This window comes from Passer montanus, unplaced genomic scaffold, assembly GCF_014805655.1.
Source record: "Passer montanus isolate IOZ18808 unplaced genomic scaffold, ASM1480565v1 scaffold33, whole genome shotgun sequence".
Lineage (NCBI taxonomy): Eukaryota > Metazoa > Chordata > Aves > Passeriformes > Passeridae > Passer > Passer montanus.
In genome coordinates this window covers 430,649-443,075 of record NW_024368041.1, presented here as the reverse complement: position 1 = coordinate 443,075, position 12,427 = coordinate 430,649, and positions in this window count along the sequence as shown.

Here is a 12,427-nt window from a genome sequence, read left to right as displayed (position 1 = left end):
ACTTCTTTGCTTTATGTTCTGAAAAAAGAGTCTTCAAATGTTTTCCTTATTTATTTGCTTTACATCATCAATTCCACAAAGAAAAGTCAAGAGGCAAGATAGCAGATAAACAAAGGTGATTGGAGCGAACATTATCTAAGACTGGTAAAATACAAGTCTCAGTTGAGATAATAAAAGCCCTAAAAATGGTATTCAGCTGGCATAACGTCTAGAAAAACTAAAGAAATAAAGGGTTATAGTTATTCTGCAATAGCTCCTCTCCACACTACTCAATTTTTACACTTTTCCCCTGTTCCAATGTGGGTTCTTCATGGGTAGTGATTCTGACAGGACCCTTCTTTGGGTCTCTGTGGGTTGCAGCTTTCTCCAGTGTGCTCTGGCATGAGGTCCTTTATGGCCTGCAAATGGCTATCTACTTCATCATGGTCCTCCATGGGCTGTGGGGAAACAACTTCCTTCACCCTGGTCTTTTCCATGGTCTCCAGGGGAATCTTGGCCTTGAAGCTGGGAGTGTCTCATCCCTCTTTTTCTCCTTTGACTAGGTATGTACAGAGACGTTTCTCTCATTTTTTTCACACTCTCACTGTTGGTTTCTTAAAAATATTATCGCAGAGGCACTGCAAGTATTACTTGAGCTCAACTGTGTCCTACAGAAGATCCAAAGGATCTGACTTTAACCAGATGGAACTGGCTGTACATGGGATGGGGCAGCCCCTCTCCTCTTTTCTCAGATACTATACTACCCCTGAACTGCTGCTGCTGCCAACATTTGGACAAATAAACCAAATACAAAGGAAGGGAACAAAGACCACCGTTCAACAACAGAATCTGCTGAGGAGTTTTGCCTATTTCAGAGGGTTCAGGCCTATGACAGAGCTTTCCTTATTTCTTTTACTTTGTTTTTAGGCTTAATTAGGCTAAGGAATGTTACCTAGAAAAGGGATGAACATTAGTTCAGTTATTCAACTTCTTTGATAAGATTGAATTAGGGACTCTCCAGTAATGGCTGTTAAGCTCCAGAACTCCATCATCAAGTCCTTTAAAGGGGTTTAAGTTTTTGCGGGTTTTTACATACCCTGATTTATCTAAATCGGGGAAGAAATACTGACAAGATATTCTCAAAAGATCAAAACAACAAAAACTTTACCAGTAAACTTCAGAAAATCAGGGAACTCTGGCAAAAGTTTAAAGCAATATTCAATCAACATTAAGCATTTCAAAAAACATGAACTTAGCAAACTCTAAGCCCATTCAACTTAGCAAATTCCAACCTATCTGAACTTGAGTTACTCAAGCTTCATGAAGAATGAAGCAGAAGAGAGATAGAAAAGAAAACATATATCTACGCCCCATGTTTCAGCTGATGTAAAATCCAAGGGAAGGTAGGCTCAAGATGTGCTTTTACTGTTCTTTGGCTTAAGCACTCTTTGGCTTTCCTGGGCCCTTCCCCCAGGTGGGACTTCTGGTCGGGTATCCAGTCAGGAGCTGGGTTAGAGGCTCCAGGGGCAGGTGAGGAGCGTTGCCTGCTGTGTGCCAGGGCTTGGTGATCATTGCAGAGGCTGGGATGCAGACCCTGGTGGGGTGGGGAGTGTGAAGCAGGGCATCACCTCACTGGAGCAAGACCCAACCTGTCTTTTCCACTCACAAATGTGCCCAAAATGTTTCAAGCCCAAAATTGCCTCCCAAACTCTCACAATGGTAGATCACCAAAATTGTTTGAGCATTAAAATAGAAACCATGTCTGATTTCAGGAGTGCACAATAAACACTATCTATTTGTGAAATTTGTTTTTTGCCAAGTCTTGCATTTCTGATAATTTGGTATCCCCAGCTAATTGATCTCAGAAGCATTTCAGCTCTCTGTGAAGTTCATAGGGGTTGCAGCTGTTTAAACAAGGAAGATGCTGAGATCTTTTTTTAATTTTATTTTTTAAAACAAAACCAACCTTCCTTCCTTCCTTCCTTCCTTCCTTCCTTCCTTCCTTCCTTCCTTCCTTCCTTCCTTCCTTCCTTCCTTCCTTGACTAAATCACTCTTTTCTTAGACAATATTTACCTGAACTTAATCTTCCTATGAGTTGAAAGGATCAAGCACACAAAGTAAATTCATGCCTTCAACAGAAGTAGAAAAAAATCTATTTTGAGGACTGAGCAGGAGGCTGCAATGGTAATGTCTGATTGCACAGAGTTCAGGCATGATTCTTTCTTCATACTAAGAACTAGACTGGGCAGCACAGAAAAACACAAATGTTTCTTTTGGTTCAGTTCACAAAGCTGTAGTTATAAAGTAAGCATGCCTGATATATATTTAATCAGCTGAATTCAATTTTTTCAGTCAAGAGTCAATGTATGGCTGGAGGTTTAAAATAAGCTTATGGTTCTTAAATAAAACTACAGGATGCTAGATATTGGTTGTGCATAAGAGTACCAAGTTTTAACATACATTTCAGTAATACACAGGAATATTTTTTATCCATTATAGTGAATGAGAGTCAATGCAAATTTGACACATTTAGTCATCTAAATTTTGGATTTGAGCAATTCAGGTCAGTTGCCTTGGTAAAAGTTATTCTCATTTGAGATTATATCTGACAGGATCTACAGAAAACTGATGCTGTCCTGGATTGCCAGCTGAAGTCCAGTACTTTCAAAGACAGTAGACACCTACCTTTTGTTAACAAGGTCTGAATCTAAATAGGAATCAGAGCCTTGAGTAAGCCTGTTCATGTCAGTTGCTTAAAAACAAACATAAATTGCCGTTGTAACAGCAGCAGAGTATTCAAGCCATCTAGATAGATATATGAAGACATTAGTCAAATGTTGTACAGGAAAGAGATACACACTAGGGAGATGTCTAAATTTTTTGACCTACAGTTACAGATCAAATAAAAACAACTTTTGAACATTTAAATACTGTCATAACTCTGTGTTTGATAAACTGAACTATCCCATGCAAAGCAATTGAGCTCATTTTAAAATCTACATTATCATTTCAAATTCAACACTTAATTAGCTGTATTGAGAAATATTGTGTGTGCCAATGGGATCAACCAGCTGAGGAAATACTTTCAGGGCCTTCACCAGTTGGTTCTTCAAGGAGATCAGGAGGGCATCTCTACACAAAGGGCAAATTACCTATTTTAACTAACAGTGCCACTTTAAAGCCTACTATGAGTGACATACAACATCACTTAATGTGAGACTTTACCAGTTACTGCAGAATTTTTCCAGTTAGATATATGTCTATTATAGCTAAGCTAAACAATGTTTACATGAAATGTGATCAACTGTTGTGCATGTTGATGGAGAGTCTAAGTTCTCCAGTTGTTTTTCAGGCCATGATGTCATTCCTTAGTGCTGCACTATGACTTGTTGAGTTTAGATTTGAATTTTCCTTTCCACTGCTTTCTTCTCCCCATAGTACTACAGGGTCATTCTTCACAATCCTTTTTCATAAGATCTCAGCTGTTATGCAGAACTCATTTCTCTCTGGTCTGGAGCTGTGTCACACACACCAAGTGCAGGTGACCCTGAATTCTGTCTTAATTGCTTACTTCAATGCTGCCTTAATCCAGTTAATATTCTCCCTGCTTTAATACTATGAGTGACAAAAAATGTAACAACAGAGAAGACAATCAGCCTTCAGAAGAACTAGCTGCTAATTCAGGAAAATGAATGGAACTTAATGGAATTATGGCAAAGGATTTATGTCCCTGATATTAATACAACATGATTTTAAGAATTGGGAATAAAAGAAAATCCCAAGACATCAGGGGTGAAAATGTTTAATTTTTAGGCTTCTCTTCTAAGTAATTTTAAAATTCTACTTTCTTTTGTTGTGGCTCATATAAATTGCTCAAGAAGAATGACTGATATTCAGTCTTCTAAAGGAGGCTTAGGAACGGTAAAGAATCTTTCTTTTCAACCATGATCTCTATTGGCTCTGTAGTTTCATCCAGAGCTCTTCTCTTTTTAATCTATGATAAAATAGAAGCAAGACTGATCCCATAGAGATGGTGAGTTTCAATATCTGTTGGTCTACAACAGCTAGTGTTGGTGCACTCAGTTTTATGTACAGGCAATAGTGCAAAATAACAGAGGGAAGCAAAAATGCTTCAGTCTTTTCTTTTGGACTGTGTAGGAAGAATGATCAATAACCTACACTGTGCAAGCCACAACTCGGTATTCTATTCTAATTAAAAAAACACCAAAAAAAATCAGGTAGAAAAAAGCAGGAATTTGACTGAAACATATGCTAATGTTCATCAAGCGCAAGTCTCTTTTTAAAAGCTCTTGCCAGCTTTCTTCTCCTTACTCATTTTCTAATTAGCCATCTATCACAAAGAATATTGTTTGCAAATTTCCATGGTGCCAGGAAAGCTGCAGTAAAGATAACACAGAGAAACATATTGTCACACTATGCAAAAAGTCAATAATCTCAGAAAATATGTTGGGGAAAAAACAAATTCAAAGAAAAGACACAAGTTAATATTCTCTCTCTTTTTGACCTGGAGACCATAGGAGCACTAGAACAAAGAACAATGGGAAGCAATGAACACAGAATCATGTTTTTGTAGAAATCCTTAGTGGTAAAACTTTGAAAATATTTATTCTAAAGAGTCTTGTCTATTTACAAGAATGGTAGTTTAAATGACAGAAATTTTTGATAACAAATGTTGTATTCTCTAATAAGAATCCCACAAGTATTCTTACCACATGCTAAAATATTATTTTGTACCTAGCTTAAAGATTATTTTTCCTCTTTGAAAGTTTCATGTTATTCTTTGATCCTTATATTGTAAATTCCTGAAGTCAAACATGGACAGCTTGTTTCTTTGATGTCTTTACCCACCTATAGAGAAGCAAACTGACATTTCCAGCAACCAGCAACCTGTATTTTCCACTCTAATACACACAGTCAGAATATTGTGTCTCTGTGACTCAGTAAAGAGATCAGCATTTTGTTTTGTAGCAGGTGTTGATTTTATTGATTCAATTGGTCAATCTGTACCTTTGCAGTGAAAGTAATATGATTGTCCTGCTACACTGTTATAGTTAATGAGATAGTTCAACTCTACCTCTGTTTAATGCACTTAGGAAACTGCAAACTGTAGGGTTGAGGAGCAGAATCACAAGAGGGGAAAAGATCTGAGGCGTTTGTATTATTGTTGAGGTTTATTGCCATCTGAATTTTTGAGATTTTTTGGGGATTCTTATTATTCATCAGTTTCATATCCCAATCAAGTACATGCTTCATATTTTAATATACTCTTGTATCTGAGTTTCATAGTATGTTTGAACTATATTAGTTTGCAAAGATGTAGACTGTTCATTTCATCCAGTATATTTAGAATAAGTCAATTTTAATTTGTATTAAACAGGTCTTTCATAATGAGATTCTCTTCAACATGTCTTTCCATTTCCCTACAGTCCTGTAGTGCCTGACAAGGATATTTTTGGCAATTATGATTTAATTAAATATTCCCTAAAGAGTTGTTATATAAAGCAAAGTCATATAAAAAACTGACAGCCATTTAAAATCAACACTCTTAGAAGACATAATTCTCATCAAAGTCTTGGAAGAAGGCTTTATCTTGGATTATAATGTGGGACAGAAAGTTAAACTTTGTTGTTGTTTTCACAGTCCCCAGAAATGTCATTTATAAAACATATCAGAAGCTTACTATTATCAATAAATATATGCCTAAAGAAAGTTTATCTTTCAACTGTATTTGTATTCTTATAGGATAGGAACTATAATGTCTGCTTGTTGCTCATACTACAACTTCTAAAAATATACTTAGTTTAAAATTGTCACATTTTTTTTCCACTGAAAATACATTTTTTGAGCATGAAAGACAAGGTACAGAAGAATAAGTATGAAGTATCAGTCTCATGTAAGAGTGTGATAATCTAAAAGTTAAAAACCAGCTCTAAATATTAATTAATTTTAAAGAGAAGTCCCAAATGATAACTAGCCTTTGCTTTTTCTTTATTTCTGGTGAAGGTTGTCCTTTTACCTTGTCTCTTCCTATTTCCTGATCCATTTTGTAATTTCAGTTTCCTTATACTGATACATGTGCTTTACAAAAAGACAAAAATAGTCTGAAACTCTAAAATGAATAATGATGTATGTATTTCTCTTTACCATGTAAATAGTAACAATATCAGCAAAAACAAATGAGGAAAAAACCTAACTGAAAAGAAAAAGGAAATTTATTGTCTTAAATTGTGGGCATATTTTCATATTATGTTAGGTCTTTCTGCTAATAAAAATTCTGCTTTGATTTAATATCAGCCTTTGACATTTCCCATTGTTGACATTTTTCCATCTTTTAAAATGTGGTCTTAATTTCAAAGACACTAAACTAGAAGAATCACTAAGATTTGAGGAAGTTCTCAAGAAGGCAAAAAAGTCTTTGCTGTTGAATTCTAGAAAAACTTGCCTATCAGGAAATTTTCTAAGTCTGTCTTAACACTCTTTTGTTGGAGTATTGGCAGATTCCTTGATATTAGTTTGTAATGCTTCCCAAACTTTTTTTGGGTTTCATTTTGCTGAACCCTTGACAGAGAATTTTCTGACGATGACTTATAGAGATTAGATGCTTTAAAAAAGCATTTTTCAATCTGCTTCAAATTTTCTGTCTTCCAACGTAGCTCAACAACCACAACTTCTTATGAACCATTTTGAATAATGCTATTTCACCTCCTCATCCACACCATACACCAAACATGCCTGTTTTCTCTCCTTTACCTGTTGCTCTAGGCTTTGCAGGATCACTGCAATTTTAGCTACCATTTCAAGCAGAAGATTTCAACATAACATTTACTGGGGATCTGTATATGTTGTCTTTATTTAGAGCAGGTGAAAAATGTAAGTGAATTCATGCATTAACTAAAAAAAGGCAGGAAATATTCAATATCTACACTGACATATCAACACCCACAGTGCTATATGAACAGATAGGAATCTGACCTGTGAGAGGAAAACTAGCTCATTATCTCCATTTCAAGAAGATTAGTAAACCTTAGTATCAGCTACTTCATTTTCAAAAAAGACACATTGAACTCAAATGAGAAGGAAATGTAAGAGAAACAGTATCAGTAATATTTTCCCACATAGAATCTGAAAGTTGCATTTGATAGCACTGCTAATTCTAACAAAAAAATGGGAAGGCTTGCGACAGTACGAAAAAGCCCTGCAAACTGTTACGTCATATTAACACCAAAATATGAACTAGAGATATTTGACAGCGTCTTACATTCCTGTCTATAAAATGTTGCTTCCTTAACTGCTGTGCCATAGGTGTATGTCAGGAAGAAGCAGGGACTGGCAAAGGTAACCAGCCACACGAAATACTATTGAAACTTCTCTATCTGAATGTGTATTGCATCTTATGTATCAAATGATAAATAAGAGAAGTGAGAAAATGCAGTTATAGAGAATAAGGTCTAGGATTGTGGATGGCTCCCAATATCAGGAAATATCATTATTTGATGGCATGGAAAATGCAGGCATCAAGATTAATGATGTTACTATTGGTATTTACATCATTTTATAGTGGTGATGGGAGCTGACTACAGGTAAGTATGAAGTTTCCAATGCCAAAAGGAGAGCAATTTTATTCATAAATTGTGTAAAGAATTAAATAATTTATTACAAGCATTTGAATAATAGAAGTGTGATCCATCTGTCAAGATGCTGAGCTTCCAGAGAGGAATGTAAGACATGTCTAGGCAGACATCTTTAACTCACATAGTTACTGAGTTTCCTGGCAGCAGAGAGAAATGGGTACATTTGGGAAATAATTCAAGTTAGCTTAATAAAAATGTTTAAACTGGGTCAAAGTACCTGTCACCTGAACATAGTCTCATTTTACATAAGCCTTTTTTGCATGATTATTTTAAATAAAGTACTGCTGGCTAGAGAGGAGAAAACTGATTTGACTTTTGTGACCCCTCAGTTCCACAATTGTGAATAGTCACTGAGAGTTGTCTGCAAGCTATGGTAATTTTTCAGGAGTTTCTCAAGGGATAATGGACATTCTTACTGTACTGGTATATTTTTGTACCTAAAAGAGACAAAGATTCAGAATAAACTCTGGGCCACATGAAAAATTCAGAAATATTTTACAATAACATTATATTACAACAACATAACATAGGTCTACAGTCTGTGGCTTTCGCAGGTCCATTAAGTCAAAATTTGACATTTACAGAATTTTATGAACCATATTTGTACATTCTAATTTTTATTGCATCAGTTACTTTACTCTGGTAATCCATGGTTCATCAGGTTTTTTGGTTTTTGGTTTTTTTTGTTTGTTTGTTTGTTTTGTTCTGTTTGGTTTTTTGTTTGTTTTTGTTTGGGTTTTTTTTTTGTTGTTGTTGTTGGGTTTTTTTTGAGGTTTTGCTTAAAGCTCAAAAAGCTCATTCCTGAAGCTAGGAATGCTTTAAGAACTGCAAGCCTCTATCAGTATTTAAATGCTGTTAGCTTCAGCAGTTGAAAATAGTCCCAATGAACATGTACATGATGACAGACAAGACAATCCTATCTCCAAGAGCTGAGTTTTTATCCTGCTTGCCAAAGGGGAATCTACATTGGCAGCTTTTCTACTCCAGTGCAGGTGTTTTCCCCTCTGCCCATGGCTGTTGTGCATGACAGATGGATCAATAATGCAAAAAAAGCAAATTCTGAACTTAGAATTCAGGAGTGTTTGATGGTGATTTCTGAACAGAAAAACAGTTTGTTTATGTTATTTTGATTATCTGCAACTGCTTTATTTTTCTGTTTAAAGATTTTAAGTTAGGAATAATCTTATGTTCCAGTATAGACTCAAAAAAGAGACTCTTCAAGCACTGAGTAGCTGTTGTGCAAGATCACCTTGCTCAAATTAAGATGTACACCATCTGGCAGGTGTCTTGTACCTGTCGTTGGGAATGGAGATCAAAATAAAGACTCTTTTTGAGCAAGGTTATAATATAGATAATCTATAAGTTTTAACTGTTTGGGATTATAGGTGTAATTTTTCACAGATAGCTTCTTGTAACTTGTCGTTTTCATCAGACAAAATTCTGAGATCTCATCCCAAAGAAAATATACAAAAAGCTGTTTTATTTAATATGTCTGAGTCTAGTAAAACTTCTGTGGGTCAGAGCCTTGTTATGTACATTTTCCACACTTTTAACGACTGATATCTGTTTCTCACCTGTCCTAATGCCAGTGTAGAAGCTTTCTTCTCCATCTTTCTAATCAGCTCCCAGAGACAGTTGGAGATATTATAAATAAAGATCCTACTAGAAGTTTTCAGTTATAAACTGAGTCCATGAGGTAAAATGTCACTGTCATATTTTCTGGAAAAATCCCTTTACCAGGATTTCTCTCCTGTGAAGCTGAGAAACCTTATTTTCTGGAGAAAACAATATTATCTCATTTGCTTCTCCTGTGTTTTTCTGCTTTGGAATGTGGTTTGGAGATTGTTTATCCAACAAGTGATTGTCTCATTGGTTGCATGTGGTTTGTTTTTACTTATTGGCCAATTATGGCCAGCTGTGTTGAGGCTCTGGAAAGAGTCACGAGTTTTTCATTAGTATCTTTCTAGCTTTCTGTCTGTATCCTTTCTGTATTCTTTAGTATAGTTTAGTTTAGTATTATTTAATATAATATAAATAATAAAATAATAAATTAGCCTTCTAAGAACATGGAGTCAGATTAATCATTTCCTCACCTTCATTAGGGGTCCAGAAAATAGTGGTTTAAAAAAAAAAAAAAAAAAAAAAAAAATTAACAATTTTGAATTAAAGATTCAAAACTTTACATGTAATTTTCCAATTACTATTTGATCTTTAATCAGCTATCAGGTGAGCATAAAAATGGTATTAACTAGCTACTCTCTGAAAATATTTATTAATTGCAATCTTCAGTTGAATATTTTAATTCTAGTGAAATCTCATGTTAACTCACACTCCCGTTTCTTTAGCATTCATTGATTGAGCTTTTCTAAGTTGTCTATGCTCTCTGAATGTACAAGCTTCTTTGATGTATGTCATGAGGCATGTCAGGCAATACAGGTATGAAATTAAAATATTTTGATTATATTATCCTAAACTAATTTTCTTCTTTCCTAAATTAATTCATTCATTCCTTCCTCCGTTCCTTCCTTGTCTCCCCTACACAAAGTAGTCCAAAAAGAAAGCTCTTCTCCACTGCTTTATTTTCTTCTGCTATGTTTTGGTATTTTGTGAATTTGTTTTTTCTTGTTGCATAACAAATTCTATGGCTTTCCATGAAGACATAGTTAAGACATATTGAAATCAAGGGCTCTAAATTTTTATCTTTGTCACACATTTTCTGTGTGTCCTGGGCTGAACCAATATTGTTGTTTCTTGTTTTGTCCTAATAAGTTTGTCATGCTATTTCTTGTAGACCCACCTGTTTTGTTTTATTATGTTGGTAGCATTTCAAGTGCAAGCATAAATTCTACATGTTCAGCTTGTCTCACAAGTGTACTGCATCAAAAGCTGTAGGAAATTTTGGAGGTCTGATTTGACCTTAAGAAAAGGATTAAATACCAACTCCTTGGGTCATCCTATGCAATCTTCCCCCTAACCCCCAACTTGCCATGTTAAAAAAGCCATTCTTTGAGGAATAGCAGAAGAAACCTATTTCAGCATGAGTAAATTAATTTGGGTGCCTGTATAGATCAACACATTGTTTTTAAAGCTTTCAAATATGATTGTAATATGGTAATAAATATAAAGAACAAAGTTATACCAGAAAATATTTATCCTTTTCAATATGTGCAAAGGTATTCTATGGTAAGTTCCTTAAACCATCATGTTGATCTAGCAAAGCTATTTTCTCAGCTTTCTCTGAAATTTGGTAGCAAATTAACGCAATTGCATTGAGCATCATCTAACCTCATTTGAAGAACACATTTTACATGTGCTGCAAAGGCTCCTCCTTCAGGACAAAAGACCGTAATATGGGTATTTTTACTAGAGTCCAAGAAAACAATTTTTAAAATGATATAGCATCGAAGTAACACTTCTCATAACTATACAATGTTTTAGAGTGAAAATTAATCTGTTTGGTAGAGAAATATAATACATACAATTATGTGGTACTTGAATACCTTGGTTCACTAGTCTGGAAAAATAAATTTAAAAAAAAAGGAAAATGTTTTGGAATAAAAAATGGAAATCCAACCAAAAACTTTTAAATACCTTCAAAAATGTAAGCTTTTATTTTTCATGTTTTGAAAGTCTCCAGGTAACCTAATTTCAGTCAAAGAGGATTCAGGATTTCAAGTTAAAGATCGAAATTTAAAGTGGAATACAATTTCAATAATGGAAGTTACAATTCATGTAGAACATAGCTGTAATAAAAGTTCTGTTTAAAGATTTTGAAGATTAAACTATTTATGTTTACTGTAAAGTTAATGTGAATTAGAAAGTCACTAGATCACTTGTGATTTAGATTTTCAGGACATGTAAAATGTAGGTTTTTCACATTGGAGGCGAAAAATCACAGCTATTTTGAAACTTTTTGTCAAAACAAATTAAGATTTAAATGTAAGGAATTGACAGTCTGGGAATTATCTGTGCCTTACTCTCTATGAACGCTGATAATACTTCTAATCAGCTTAACTACAGCTTTGTTTGTTTGTAGTCATGGTGATGTCCTTTTTGTTTTGGTTGGTTGACTTTTTTTAGTATATATTCATTAAATATTTCTCCATATCCCACTTGCATCTTGGCTTAATGAATCTCAGGGCATTAAAATTTTGTCTGAATTTTCATGAAAATTTGCAAGAGAAGAAATATGATATTTGTCAAATATGGATCCACTGCATAAGTGGTGATGTGCTTGCAATAGCTAGCTCTGTCTGCTCCTTTGTCAGCTATAAGCCACAGGTGAAAATGCAAGGAATTCAAATCATCAGAATAATATTCAGGTTGATGAAGTGGCATGTTAAAATTAAGCCTGTATTTCCACTGCTATATTTTTTTATTCTTCTTTTAGATAACCATAAAGTCTTACTAATTAGATTTTTAGAAATCTCTTGAAGTCTGGTAATTTTTAGTTGACAAAACACTGTATGGTCCTTCCAAAGGAGAAACAAAAATGCTTAAAATAATATTTTTGTGGCTTTTTATTTTCAGAAACAATACCACACTTAGGTGTGTATAGTTGTAATGTAAAAAAAAAAAGGTAATATTAAAATGATCATAGTTTCATAATATGTATTTAACCAAAAGTTTGGCATATTCTCTTTGTCTATAAGCAGTGTAAAAAATGGCAGCTGAATAAAGTTTCTATAAAAGAAAATATCAGCCATGAAAATGTATGTTCTGTTATTACTGAATAATAAAGTCACTAGTTAGTTTTAATGGATTCTGACAGTTTCTGTGATGAAATTCAAATGTA